This window comes from Cebidichthys violaceus, unplaced genomic scaffold (assembly GCF_023349555.1).
Source record: "Cebidichthys violaceus isolate CVI_PGR_0920_01 unplaced genomic scaffold, fCebVio1.0.p SCAF_94, whole genome shotgun sequence".
In the NCBI taxonomy this organism is placed as follows: domain Eukaryota; kingdom Metazoa; phylum Chordata; class Actinopteri; order Perciformes; family Stichaeidae; genus Cebidichthys; species Cebidichthys violaceus.
Window position 1 is genome coordinate 495,317 of NW_027176980.1, and position 13,481 is coordinate 508,797.

Sequence of the window (13,481 nt, forward strand, 5' to 3'; positions counted from 1 at the left end):
GTGACAGGAACGTGTTTGTCCTGACTCGGCTATATTTCACTCTGCAAACACCCACTGAGCAAATACGCTCATCTTAACGTTAACGTGTGCTTTGGAGGCCTTCGCCCATACACTGTCACTCACACACACACACACACACACACACACACACACACACACACACACACATTCACATCTGGGACAACACGAGTACACACTCCTACATGATCACACCAAAGCAAATACACCAACACTCAATGCTCCTCTTTGTCCCGATGCGGTTAATTGTGTTTACCGCGAGGTACAGAGCTACTGTTTAATGTGTTTAACCTAAGCCAGGTTGTTTTTTTACCCCCCCCCCCCCCACTCCCTCACCTGTTTCATTTGGGCTGTTGCCATGACCAAGAGGAATCGTGTCTGTCCTCAAAATCTCTTTATTTCCGAGTCTGGAGTCCTGTTTAGACTCTGGTAGTCTGGACGCTCCGTCAAACCAGCTAATTTAATCTCAGCTGTAAATGTAGTACCAGGCAACCTGAATTATAACCCATATCCTCTTGTAATAGGGCACTGACATACCAAACTAACCTCAAAGAAGCAGCGCCGCCAAGGCAGACATTACTCAAGGACTCAAGAGTCTCGTTTACACATTTGTGTTTCCACTGTATCTGAAGTACCGTGAACACAAGGTGCATTAGACTAACAACGAATGCAAAGCATTGTTTGCCATGCAATTTTCACACGCAGACTTTATAACGCCAACAAACATTACATGATATATTTGGCGCCCAGTGCTTGCTTAAGGTGTGAATGAAGCGCCGCCCCGGTAGTAAAAGCCTGAAGCTTGTGTTTGACCAGTCAACGGCGTTCTGCACAGTAAAACCCTAGTAAAGGGACTTTGTGGGGGACCAGGAAGTGTAGCGTCCATTGACTGAATTTATTTTAAGTCTGTTGGTCATTTTATCGGACTGAAGGCCAACGTGTGTTTGACCCCTACAGGTCACAGAGCGATGGCGGCGCTGGTCTAGAAAGGAGCGCATGCAAGTTAGTGCTTGCTGGTTTGGGAAATCCCACGTTCAGAGAGTCTGCTTAGTCCAGTCTGCAGCGCCGGTTCAGCCTTCAGAACCAACTAAAAAACGGCCATGAGACGTTGTTATCTGCTTTGTGTGCGTTGACATATGAAAGTGGACATACGGACCGGACAGCTAGCGTACCGTGAGGAGCTTTTTGCTCTATTTGACGAAAAGTGTATTGGATAGAATCACAAGCTAATGCGGAAGTGTCTGAAACTTGCATTCTTCCGAATGGCCCTTCAGGGGGCGACTCCTCTGGTCGATAAAAGAAGTACGATTGAATAGAAGTCTATGAGGAAATGACACTACGTCTCACTTGATTTATGTGAACATTGCACACATTGTCATCTAAAAATGTCTTATTCAGCGTTTGGCTGTACTTAGCTCCATCTACTCGCATTGCTTCTGGTTGAATAAACAAAAACAAAAAAAATGGCGACGGCCAGAGTCACAAACTCAAGGCTTCAAAACCGCAGTCCACAAACCTTCCTTTTCAAATACAGTCTACGGATTTTACATGCGCAACTGAACACCAATAAGGTCCAACCCATTAGCGCCAATAGTGCTGAAAACAACGCAAAAGACTACAGCTGATGGCTGAAGATCAATGGCCTCGACGTGTCAGGGCCTTAATGTCCTCCAGTCTCTTACAAAAGGTCAGTAAATAATAAGTTAATCATTTCTATCTAGTTCTTCCCTATTGTTGTAGTATCCAGTAGTTACGTTATGATCTCAAAAGAGAAAATCAGGTCCCGTAATCAGTGTTTTTCCTCAAGGGCACATCTTGCAGGATGTTTACTGTCGTGGGGGACTCGAACGTGAAACCTGGCTGTGCAAGTTTCTCTTGTTGGTGGATAGGTTTAATCAATGTTGCACATGTGGATGACATTTAACTAACAACCTTACACAGGGCAAGGGACTGGCCTCAGGCGCACACTTTAAACAGAAAGTAAATGCAGACCAACAGTTTAGGTCGTCAACCCAGACACACACCGGAGAACAGGGTTATTTTGTTTCCCTCAGCTGGAACTTTCGGTTCTTTCTTTCTTTGGCTCCGTCTTCTGCTCTTTGTACATCCTGTGACTCAGTCAGCAACTCTGGTTCCTCTTGTTTCATCACTCCCTCATGTTTTCTCCCTGTCTGTTCTACTACACTTCCCCTTTACACTTCCACTTTTCGCTGTGTTACGTGCCAAGTGGCAGTGCCTCCTCATGTTATCTGACTCCCTGTGTCTTTGGGTTCACCCTTGAGTAACTGTTTGCTAATCACCCACATAGGACGTCTGTCTGAACCCAGACACAAATAGGGAAGACGGTGTTTGTGATTGTCTCTTGTTTGGTCATTGCCGAAGCAACAAAAGACAAACATCCAGAATCCTTGTGTGCCGTGAGTCATTATGCTAAAGTTTAAAGTTTTGAGTCGTGATAAGCTACATGTTGGGTTAGCGAGTCAGGATTACTCAAATTCTACGTGAGCCAAAAAGTAAAGGACAAGACACGGGAAAACCACCATGTATTTAACCAATGTGAACAGTGTCAGTGTTGGTGATTTACGCTTTACAGCTTTAGGATAAGATTCTTCTAAATGAGCTTTGAATGGATTGGCATTACACAGCAGAGATTCCTGAGAAAAGTCTCGTGTTAGCCAGGAAATGAGGCTTTCGCTGAGAAGTTCAGTAACTCATATCCCAACCAGAGGTTTTTGTTTTTTTTTCCTCTTCGGTTTCTTTCCCACCAAAGTCTCAAGTGGAGGCGAATCCTTTCACAGCGAGGAAGTGAATGAGCGTCATTGTGGCTTTGCATGGGATTAGCCCATTTTAAAGCCCCAGAGTAAGATTTACCCACATTATTCACATTTTAATGGACATTCCCACCCACACATGCTGGCTAAAATCGAAATCCGCGGCAATGTAATAAGGCGGCAGCAGGCTTAATGCCACGGAGGAAAATTTCAAGGTTCATTGACCTCACTCAAGTGTGAGTATTGTGCGAATACAATGAGGAGTATTGACATTATTGAAATCGGGAAAACGGCATATAGATTTGTACCCATTTGGATGAGTGAGCGCGGACATATGAGAAGTATATGACAAGTAAATGTGACTCTTAAAAGGCCAACACAATCAGGGACCAGCCAAAACACGGAGGTGTTTAATGTTTAAGCACGGCTCTTCACGGTCATACCGATGGCTTTCTACAATAATAGACACACTGTAATACTGTTAATAACAACGATGCAGCAACATTCTCTTCAATTTCTGTTGTGCCGTGTGCAAATACTCTGGTACATGCCCAAGAGTTAGAGAGATGCCACCAAATAAAGGCTGCAAGAACAACTTAAGCAACTTAAACAAACTGAAGGTAAACATGTGATTTCACAGAGCGTCAGAAAATCAAAAAGAACAATATGTAAGCTGAACGCACGCAACATCATACAAGGGTTTCTATAGTCTTAAATGGGGTCAATGGAGCAATAGTGTTTTGTTAACCCCATACTCCATCATTATATGGTTATATGATTTTAAAACATAAATTAATCAGATTTTGATTATTTGGTCGAACAATGTGTGGACTGTGAAAACAAGATGTTTAATTCTCGTCTTGGTAAGAGTGATCTCTTACCAAAGAGAAGAGCAAACACAACAACACATTGGTGAATCCCAGAAATCAATTGGTACTAACAAAACAAGAACACATTGTGGAACAAAATTAAAGTCGGTTAAAAATTAATTTGAACCAACTGCTGAGCCTGTTTGTAACCGGCAGGTTCATGGGGAGTTCAAAAAGCAGCTGGTAAATATTTAAGGAAGTGTTCCAAATTGAGAACGGACTTTGGTGTGGTGCGATTGTGTTCGCCCGGAAACCATAGGGGACACGCTGCTCTGCAATCATTTAGACAAATTACGTTAGCCACCCTGCCCACACAAAGCATTTGTGTAAACGCTACCATCGAGGAAGTATCCTGATTTAATTAGCGGCCAGATCCACTTCACTAAATCAGAAGCGCCACTGGATGAGAGAATAATAAACAAATGGCAATTAACTGAGCGCTATCTGTATCCATCGTGGCTGAGGATGACATATCGGGCCGGCAACAGAAATGTCAACAACGATCCACAGACGACGCGAAACGCTCTCCAGCCCTACCTCCAAAATGCCAACCTGTGGGGGGACGCTCACGCTGCGGCGGGTGGCGAAATGAATGACAAGGAAGGCCAGCTGATTGGGCCAGAGAGGAAGCAGCTAGCCCGGCCACCATTGAGTAGCATCACAGGGAGACTGCTTGATTGGCAGCTGGAGCGGCGGGGTTAGAGATCATGCTGCGTCTCTGCTCTGCCCTTCACAGTACAGGCAGGAGGCAGCAGACCGAGCTACCCAGGGCCCCACACAGCCACAGGTGGGCTTTGTGGTCTGTCATCATGGGTCCTGTAGCAGCAAGCCACCTCTCACTCTTCTATCGGAGAGACGAACAACAAGCAGGCTTATCTGTCCACGTGGGTGTCCGCATATTTCCATATCTGTGTGTCCCCACAGCTTCGCTCCCGTGGGGTTGGGCAGCCCAGTCCTGCATGGAGCTAACGGCTAACATTAACGGAGGTTCCATCGAGTTACATTATGACACAAGTTCAAGCTCCGTTCAGTAAAAATGACAAATTGGGTTAAGGCAAGTTGTAACGCTATCGTGATGTGGTCCAAATGCGAGAAACTTGAATAAATACATACAGATATTGCTATGTTTCCATAGCAATATCAAATATGTTAAAGAGGGAATAACTTCTGAACACTGACGTTAGCTTTATTTGAGTTTTAGTTTAGATTTCAGAGTGTTTGGGAGTTTTAGCTCATTTTCAGGATATCATTTCTCTTTAGTTTTAGTTTGTTAACAATATTTGTTCACAGCTTATTCTCATTATAGTTTCTGTTATTATTTACTATAATAACCCTGGTTTGGGAGATTCTTTACTGTATATTGTCACTTGCTTTTCTTGTTATGTCATCCTTGGGATGGAGGGAGAGTGTTTTTATATATATTCAGCATCAGACCAACCTTTAGTAATTTCTAGAAAAGTAGCATATGTGTCTCACAAAATGTGCTTCAGCTCAAGATTGTTCCGATTGATAAAAATGCAGCACATAAAGTGCCTCTTCCTCTTCTATCGTGACTGGTTCACATTGGTTGTCCCACGTAATAGCGTTCTAATCATGTACTGTATGTACCATCCTGACTATTTGATAAGAAACATTTAAAAAATGTTACAGAAACAATACTATGTCATAAGTCGGCAGATTGCCAAAACTGTCAAACATAAAACTGAATTATTGGCTGACGATTGACGGTCACAGCGTCTGCAAGAAACTCTTGATAGTTTGTTTGTTCTCCTCATTTTGAGTCTCATCCTCTTGAACATTCTGCTCTGGTGGCCCTGAGGGGTCAGATTAGACCTCGGCTGAAAGAGCTAAATTGGGCAGACATCCGCTGCTGAGACCGTACGCATCAAACGATGGGATGCACGAGGACCATGATAGATTTCCTGAGAACAGGAGGTTCCATGTAGAGAGAGTGTGTGTGTGTGTGTGTGTGTGTGTGTGTGTGTGTGTGTGAGCTAGTATTCATGGAAACCACAGTCGACAACGGACACACTGAAAATACAAACAGAAGAGCGGCACTAGAGGTCGATGAGACGTTTTGTTAACCATCGGCGGCGGTTGAACTGGGCGGCGGCTCCATACACATCAATCAATGAAACGGCACTTGTACTTCGGGTGGCGTTGCGTTCCAGCGACAGATTTTAAATGAAATTTTTAGATGTTTATAATTTAGATACTTTGAGATATTTTTATATAGAGAATAGAAATTATTCAGTTCAAGACATTGGGGGTTAAAACTTTGCAGATTTTACAGAAAGCTGGTGGTGTTCGTGTCATATCTGACCTGGTTTCAGTCTGTTTTTAAACGTGACAAATCAGACACAACGTGACTCACAATCAATTCCTGCAAACCTCTAAGCTGCAGATCTTGTTTTGAACAAATTTCCTCCTCTAATGGTTTACAACACTTCAGGATTTGTTCCTGATTATTTTGTCTGCGGTTTTTAACGGAAGCTGCAAATGGGTAAGCCTGCATACTATGTGCTTTTGCCAAAAACAAAGAGATTAGCAATGGAGTGTTGTGCCCAAAACTGATTAATCCAAATGGCAAAAGCAATGTTCAGACCACTTTTCTCAGCAGAACATTGTCACCACCCAGACTGGGACTCGGGAACTGACAGTACACTGTAAATATCACTCAAAACCTACCATGAAGTGGGTTATGTACGAATCAGTCAAAAGTAGAGGCAGTGTCAGGGTTGCGCAGACGATTGTAAAAGGTGAGCTCAGAGTCGAGCAGAGCTTGAAGTGGGTGGCGTAGGTGGGTGCTTCTGAGGAGGAGAATCTACTTTTTTGTATTTCTGGGGATGTGAGGAGATAAGCTGGCAGAGGAGACGCTTTCTTGTTTTGTTATGTTGGTAACCCCTGTGACATTCCTGCGCTCACCCACCTCCTCTACCATCAAAACCGGGTCTTTATGTAGGTGTTCAATCTACAACAAGGGATGGTGACATCAGATTCTGTGTGTATTGCTAAGATATCTTGTTGAACAAGAGGGTGTCCAGCTTCCCGTCTGGGCTCTGCCTGGTTTTGTCCAGATCTCAGCCTTGGCGGTTGTAAAATGACCCTTTGTAGGCTAAATTGCTCCTTTGAAGCTCTCCTAAGAATGTCCTAGTAATGGTTTGTAGTAATAGTAATGTCCAAACAAACCTGACGCAGCATTTTTACCTCTACTACTGGGTCCATACAGTCGTATTTTACAATCATCAGTTATATAAAAAAACATTAGCCAGTTATTAACCAATAGTCAAAATAAAATGTCTTTCTTATAATCGTCACGCGTGGCTTCGGCCGATAGTTTACGTTAGTCATCTTTGAGTTTGCTGTTCTACTACACAGTCCGTGTACTATTGCTTTAATTGTTGTTTTTTTGGACTAAATCCAAAGTTTTCCGAGAAGAAAAAGTGCAGCAGCTTTAAGGAGACGGACCTTCAGCCAGCAAAGAGCTAGCTGTAGCAACTGGATTTAGCCAGCGAACTGACCATATCATACACATTGCCCTTCCATCTGTCACTGCAGGACTACAACGGGATCAAGTTCGTCTCTGGTTGTCTTTGCGGTCCATTGACGGAGCCACGCTGAGTTACTTTACAGCCTGAAAAAACAACGTCAGCCGCGTTCAGGTGCGTTGGAGTGTTTGCGTTGGTGGTTGCAGACCGGTATTCTATGGCATATTGTATTCATGTGTTATTTTAGGGAGGGAGAAATGCATACAGCAGCGTTAAAGAAGACTTAGCAGAGGCGGGAAAACACTCCAGAGGTAGGAGAGGTCCTACTGGGGAAACTTCTCAGAACCAGAGGAAAACGTTGAGAGACGGGGAAAACATTTCAAACAGTGGAGCCCTTCTTGTCATTTTCATGGTACCACCTCCACAAGGTCCAGGGGCCAAACAGACCAAGCCTACAAGCCCACTCTGTCCTGAAACAGGTGGATCAACAGACTGTCAAGTGTTTCCTCCTGGGCACTTCCAAACACCAAGGCTTTTGTGTTCGACAATGAGGAAAAAAGGAGATGTGGTCTATCATCAAGTACAACTGCTTCAGAACATAGACATTGGGAGGAGAGTTTGGGAGGTGTGAACAGATGAATAAAGATGAAGACTGGAAGCAAAGAATAAATGGAGTAGGAGTGGCAGCAGGAAGATTACTGTATTGGGAAACCATATTGTAACCGGAAGGTCACTTGCATTCAGGTGGTTCTGTCAAAGTTTTCCTAAGCAAGATATCAGAATAAAGGCCTACAATCAAAATGCTCAAGAGATGTTTGTGGAAAGCATGAAGGTATCTCTTGTATCAGCAATAGTTCTCGACTCAACCCGAGCTCTTCAAAAGGTGCATTTACCCTGAACGTAAAAACATTTTTGTTGCTGATAAGAACATCCAGTAAGACGCCATTTGAATTCAATGGGAACATTTGGAGTAATTGGATTCCTGAGACCTAATTCAGGGACATCAATGTGTCACTTGTTGACCAGACCTCTGCTCAATTGCCCTCACATGAGCCATTCCAAACATAGCTCCTGGTGTGTGACACAAGATTACCGGATGTTTCTTGACAAGAGCCACGGCTGTCGGTTCAGACTGAGGCCTCGGATTCATCGGAGCACCAAAGGGACTTTCTAAGAATAACTAAATGTACAGAGGGAAATTAAATGGGTGACTTCCTTTCATTAGACTCGCTTAAGTGCTTAAATATAGCCGGTCACAAGGGGGACCTGCTGCACAAAAGGTGGCATGTGGACATATACAGGAAATGAACTGTGGTGGGTCAGTGGGAGGATATTCATGCTCAGTTTGATCCATTTAATCTCCATCCAATAGGCTCTTAAATACGACATTACATAAGTATATTCATAGTTCAATGTTAATGATGAGAAACTAAATTAATTAATTCGAGGATGTCATAGATGCACGTTGAGATTAAATATGAATCTGTAGTTTATCATTGTTGCTATCAAAATGTCACAAATGTTCATTGTTAATTGTCTTTTTGTAATGTCAGATATTAATCTGATTGTTTTATTTATCTGATCTTTGTCAACTCTTTCTATTTCTTATGGAATCCTGACACAGATTCTTGAACACAAAGTTACATTTTGCAACATGGGAAACCATTAAAAAAAAAAACATTTATGGATTCAAACTGCAGCGGTCCCTTATTCTTTTCCCTTTTCCCCCCAACTCTTTTAGCTGAACGTCACATTTCCCCCCCTGAGTTAATTGGAGGGTTATTCAGATCACCTGTTGTGCAGGGCGTGAGGACCAGTTCCTTATTAAGAATTGAGAGCAGCTTGGTGCACTTCCCCTCTTGGCCAATCAGTGTGAGGCGACGCCCTTTCTTTAGACTCCTTTTCTTTACGACACCCAGGGCATTCTGATTCTTCCTCGACTTAAAGCAAACAGCTGGAAAACCAGACATGTTCAGCCGGGAGCTCTGGTATTTAGCCCCTTTGGAGATTTCTTTGCGGTCCTAACTTTTTTTGATTGAGGGTGATTTTGAGCCCCTAGGCTTTATTTAGTTGTTTTATTCATTAAAATGGCATTATTCATTATGGAGGCATTTTTTCCATTGTGAAGGCACTTGAGAGATTTGTTCCTCTAAATAAATATTTCTGTACTATGTGGCTGGAAACTGGTTCCAGGCTTGTTCCTAATCAGCTGAGATCAGTACCACCACAAAGCTACCACAAACAGTAAATTGTTAAAAAGTGATTTACAGCTTTTTGGTTTTTGCGAACATGAATATTCTCAATCTTGTCTTGCACAACAATTTTCAAAGACAAATTTCCTCCCACAGTAAGACCCGAACGTTAACTTTCATTAATCAATACATCGAATGGCCAAGCCCAGCATTGACGCCCTCTAGCTCTGGTGAATTTAAAAACCACTCAAATGGGACAAAACCAAAAATCATTCATTCAATCATTGTACAACTGACGCCTTAAGACGTCTTTCTTTTAATGTGTAACATTCTTTTCCCAGAAACATCAGTCATGTGTGAACTTTCGAGCAATACTGTAGTAACAAGCAGCCTGCTGTGACACGGACCATTCACAAGATGTCCTGAATGGCGGTTACATAATGCTGCGCACCTCGACAGACAGTTAATACTTAAGCTACTGTGTCACCAAGAACAATAAACATGGCTGGAAGGCTAAAACACAAAAAAAGAGGCCTGGTTGCTCTGAAACATGTTTCCTTTTTTTCCCCCATTTACATTAAAGCTGAACTCAAAGACACTCGAGATTAGTATTGGAGAAAGGAATGCGTCGCCATATGGAGGGCTTAGGTGTATGTAGGCCAGCAGGAGGCTAATCTCTCTGTGTAATCTTGACACGTATCCAAACATAAGCATGACTCGCATCCTTTTTTTAATCCCTGAGAAATTAGAGGACAGGTAAACAACTCGCAGAGAAGAAGGGAAAAACAGAGAGGATGGACCAACGGCAGACGTGGCGGTTTGAAAGTGGGGAATCCCGTGAGGCACTTCGGAGCTCATCTGCTGCAAATTCAGAGAGTGCGACGGATACGAAAAACCATCTGACACTCTAAATGCAATAAAGCCGGCGACGTCTTCACACACACACACACACACACACACACACACACACACACACGCCACACCTACCGTTTTCAAAAGGCGGTGGCCTCTCACAACACGAATTGCCAAAACAGGCGGGCGATTGGGTCGAGCTGTATTGCCACACACAAATACCTGCTAATCTGCTTTAGCACTTAAGCTAATACCAAAAGGACTGCAAAGCACCTGTGGGAAACTCATTCGCCATTCAGAATAACCCCACTGCTAATTTCTAATTGTCCCACCGTAAGACAATGCGAGCTGAAGGCCAGCCCCTAATCCCCCTCTCAGACTATGCCAGCGACCTAAGGCTTGCCCGTGTTCCCACACATACCGGGCCCACGGCCAACGCACAACACGTAAGCGTCTTTAAACAAGAAGCTTACGTCCGAAACCTTGACAAAAAAATCAAACAAAAAAAAACCCAATATTAATGCAACAAAATGCTGTTGGGACTCTGAATCTAACAAACGTAATATATTATGGAGATAACAAATCCCCTCTTTTTGCATTTAAAAAAAAATAAATGCATTTCTTTGGTCTCTAAGTCTACATCGGGACCGTCTTAAAAACAGAAACAAAGAGGCAAGCTGTGTGCACACTGTGTCATAAAAAAAATAAATGATGCATAAGCTGAACTACTTGTTGTAAATTCAAAGGTTTAGAAGATTAATCAGATGGAAGTAGGTGGTTATTGTAGAGCTAGTGTGTACGATCTAGCGGTGAGGTTGCAGGCTGCAACCAACTGGTATGAAAACACAAAAGGACCCGATCTAGTGTTTGGTTTGTCCTTTCTGGGCTACTGTAGAAACATGGCGGCCTCTGGGAAGGCGTGCTTGCATGCAACAGCGACGGTCGAGTTAGGATAACTCTGGTTATATTTTTGTTCTCACTGTAATAAAGAAGCATTTTAACATGCTTTGAAATTTTATATATTTTTTATATATTTATATAATTTAATATATACGGGACACCGTAATGAGGTCCCAGATGGAGCGGCTTGTCACTAACATGGCTGGTTCTACGTTAAAGTTCAGCCCACCTAAAAGGAGCGTGGGCCGGAGTCGTCGCTAACTTTGTGCCCAACTACCTTCACTGTAATTAGCGAGCGACGCGCAGGAACTCGGCTCGGGTCTTGAGGAGTTGCAGCATTTATTCTACCCTTCACTGCTGTAACGTCGCCGCTAGCTTCACACCCGCTATGAACCTCGAGCTCAGGTTGAGATCATGACCGCTAACTCTCCCGGAACGGTGAATTGCGCGCGCGCGCACACACACACACACACACACACACACACACACACACACACACACACACACACACACACACACACACACACACACACACACACACACACACACACACACACACACACACACACTGCAGCTTGGCTGTAAATGATGAATTTAACCTTTTTTTTTTTTTTGTGCGTCGGGTTATCGTTGCAGCTGAGCGGTAAAAATTTGCAAACCTCCGTAGATCTCACAAGAATCACAGCCCTTGTCCTTCTCCTCAGAGGATCACCCACTAGTGAAGTCATTGTTATTCACTTCCCATCACTGGTTCATTCTGTTAGTCTCTGGATTATTTTCTTTTGTTTCGTGCCACGGGGTGATCAAGAGAACTTTTGCTCTTTTAAGTTTTTTGGGGATTGGATAGCAGTCAGAAAAAAGGAAACTTACGCATGAAAGGGACGTAAAACTTTAGAATAAGTTGTTGGTTGGCCTACAGGTCGGATGCAACAGAAGCACGTCTCATTGTAAGGCTGCCTACGCCAAGAGGAAATGGAAGAAAGAGCACTAAAGAGATATAAAGAGCTGATTAGATTTGAGAGAGAGAGAGAGAGAGAGAGAGAGAGAGAGAGAGAGAGAGAGAGAGAGAGAGAGAGAGAGAGAGAGAGAGAGAGAGAGAGAGAGAGAGAGAGAGAGAGAGAGAGAGAGAGAGAATACATCAAACAATAAAAGCCCATTAAAGCCATCCATCAGTGCAGCTGTGGTCAGAGGTGGGGGATCCAGTTATGCCTTTCCGGGGATCGGAGAGATGAATGACTTCCTAACAGGTGGACTATGAGTTTAACAGGAGGGGGGGTGGGGTGGTGGGGGGGGGGTTAACCTGGGACCGAGGCAGTGTTGAGTTACGGCTGCACCTCCGGAGAGAGAGAGAGAGACCATGACCTCATGGCTTTCTCAGCGCGCAGGAAATGGATTTGTTTTCCTTTCCCTGATAATCCTCCTTTCACAGACACACGTATGAGGGTGATGCGCACACACACACACACACACACACACACACACACACACACACACACACACACACACACACACATTTTCCACAGACAGAAATGAGCCAGTGCAGTCTCAACCCACCACACACAACTAAAAATAGACTCCTCAATGCACTGATAGTCAGAGTATAGATCTGTCTTAAGCTATTCTTCGTCTTTTAATCTCTAAAGATTTGCAGGAAATACAGAGAAATAAAATAGTTGAGGAAAATCAACAACAACTCAGATGAGCTGCACGGCAACAGAGGCGTCTGATCTGCCTACGCGGTTCACAGGGGCCACATCCTCTCTGCCTCCACTCGGGGAGAAAATAGCACCAGCGAGCAACACTGCCAGATATTTAGGTAGCCTGTTATTCACACACGCACACGCACACGCACACACACACACACTGTGCATGAAGTCTCATTATAAGGCATCCGAATAAACATGGTCAGTGAACGAAGAACAGATATAGAGATCCCAGAAAATAATAATGCAAGAGAAGTCAACTCAGCATAAACTGCAAAGAAAGAAGAAGTTACTCTCCCTCTGGGTATTGTACAAGTATAATAATAATAATAATAATCATAAAATGCAAAAATAAAACCAATTTATTATTATTTGAATTAATATTAGCAATAACATGTCAGTTTAAACAATGTTCACTGGGGCTTATTGTACACCTGAGAGAGAAAAGAAGAAACTCAAATTCTCAGTAAGAACACAGATTCCAGAACAAGATGAAGAAAACCCCAAAATGTTCTTTTTCGTTTCTCTTTCCAGGGTCTAACAGGCGAGATGACATCATCAAATCTGGTGTCTGCTCTTTTATTTAAATCCCCCCCCAGTTCTATTTTCATCTCTCATCCCAGCCTCCTGCCATTCCTCCAGGCAGGGATAACACCGCATCATCATTTGCCTTTCAGGTGTCCCCCGT

At 43.4% G+C, this 13,481-nt stretch overlaps 1 protein-coding gene across 1 annotated transcript in view; it reads right to left on the bottom strand.

Annotated features, from left to right (window-relative positions):
- The window catches only part of poc1b (POC1 centriolar protein B), a 29,142-nt gene that overhangs the window by 12,405 nt on the left and 3,256 nt on the right, over window positions 1-13,481 (bottom strand).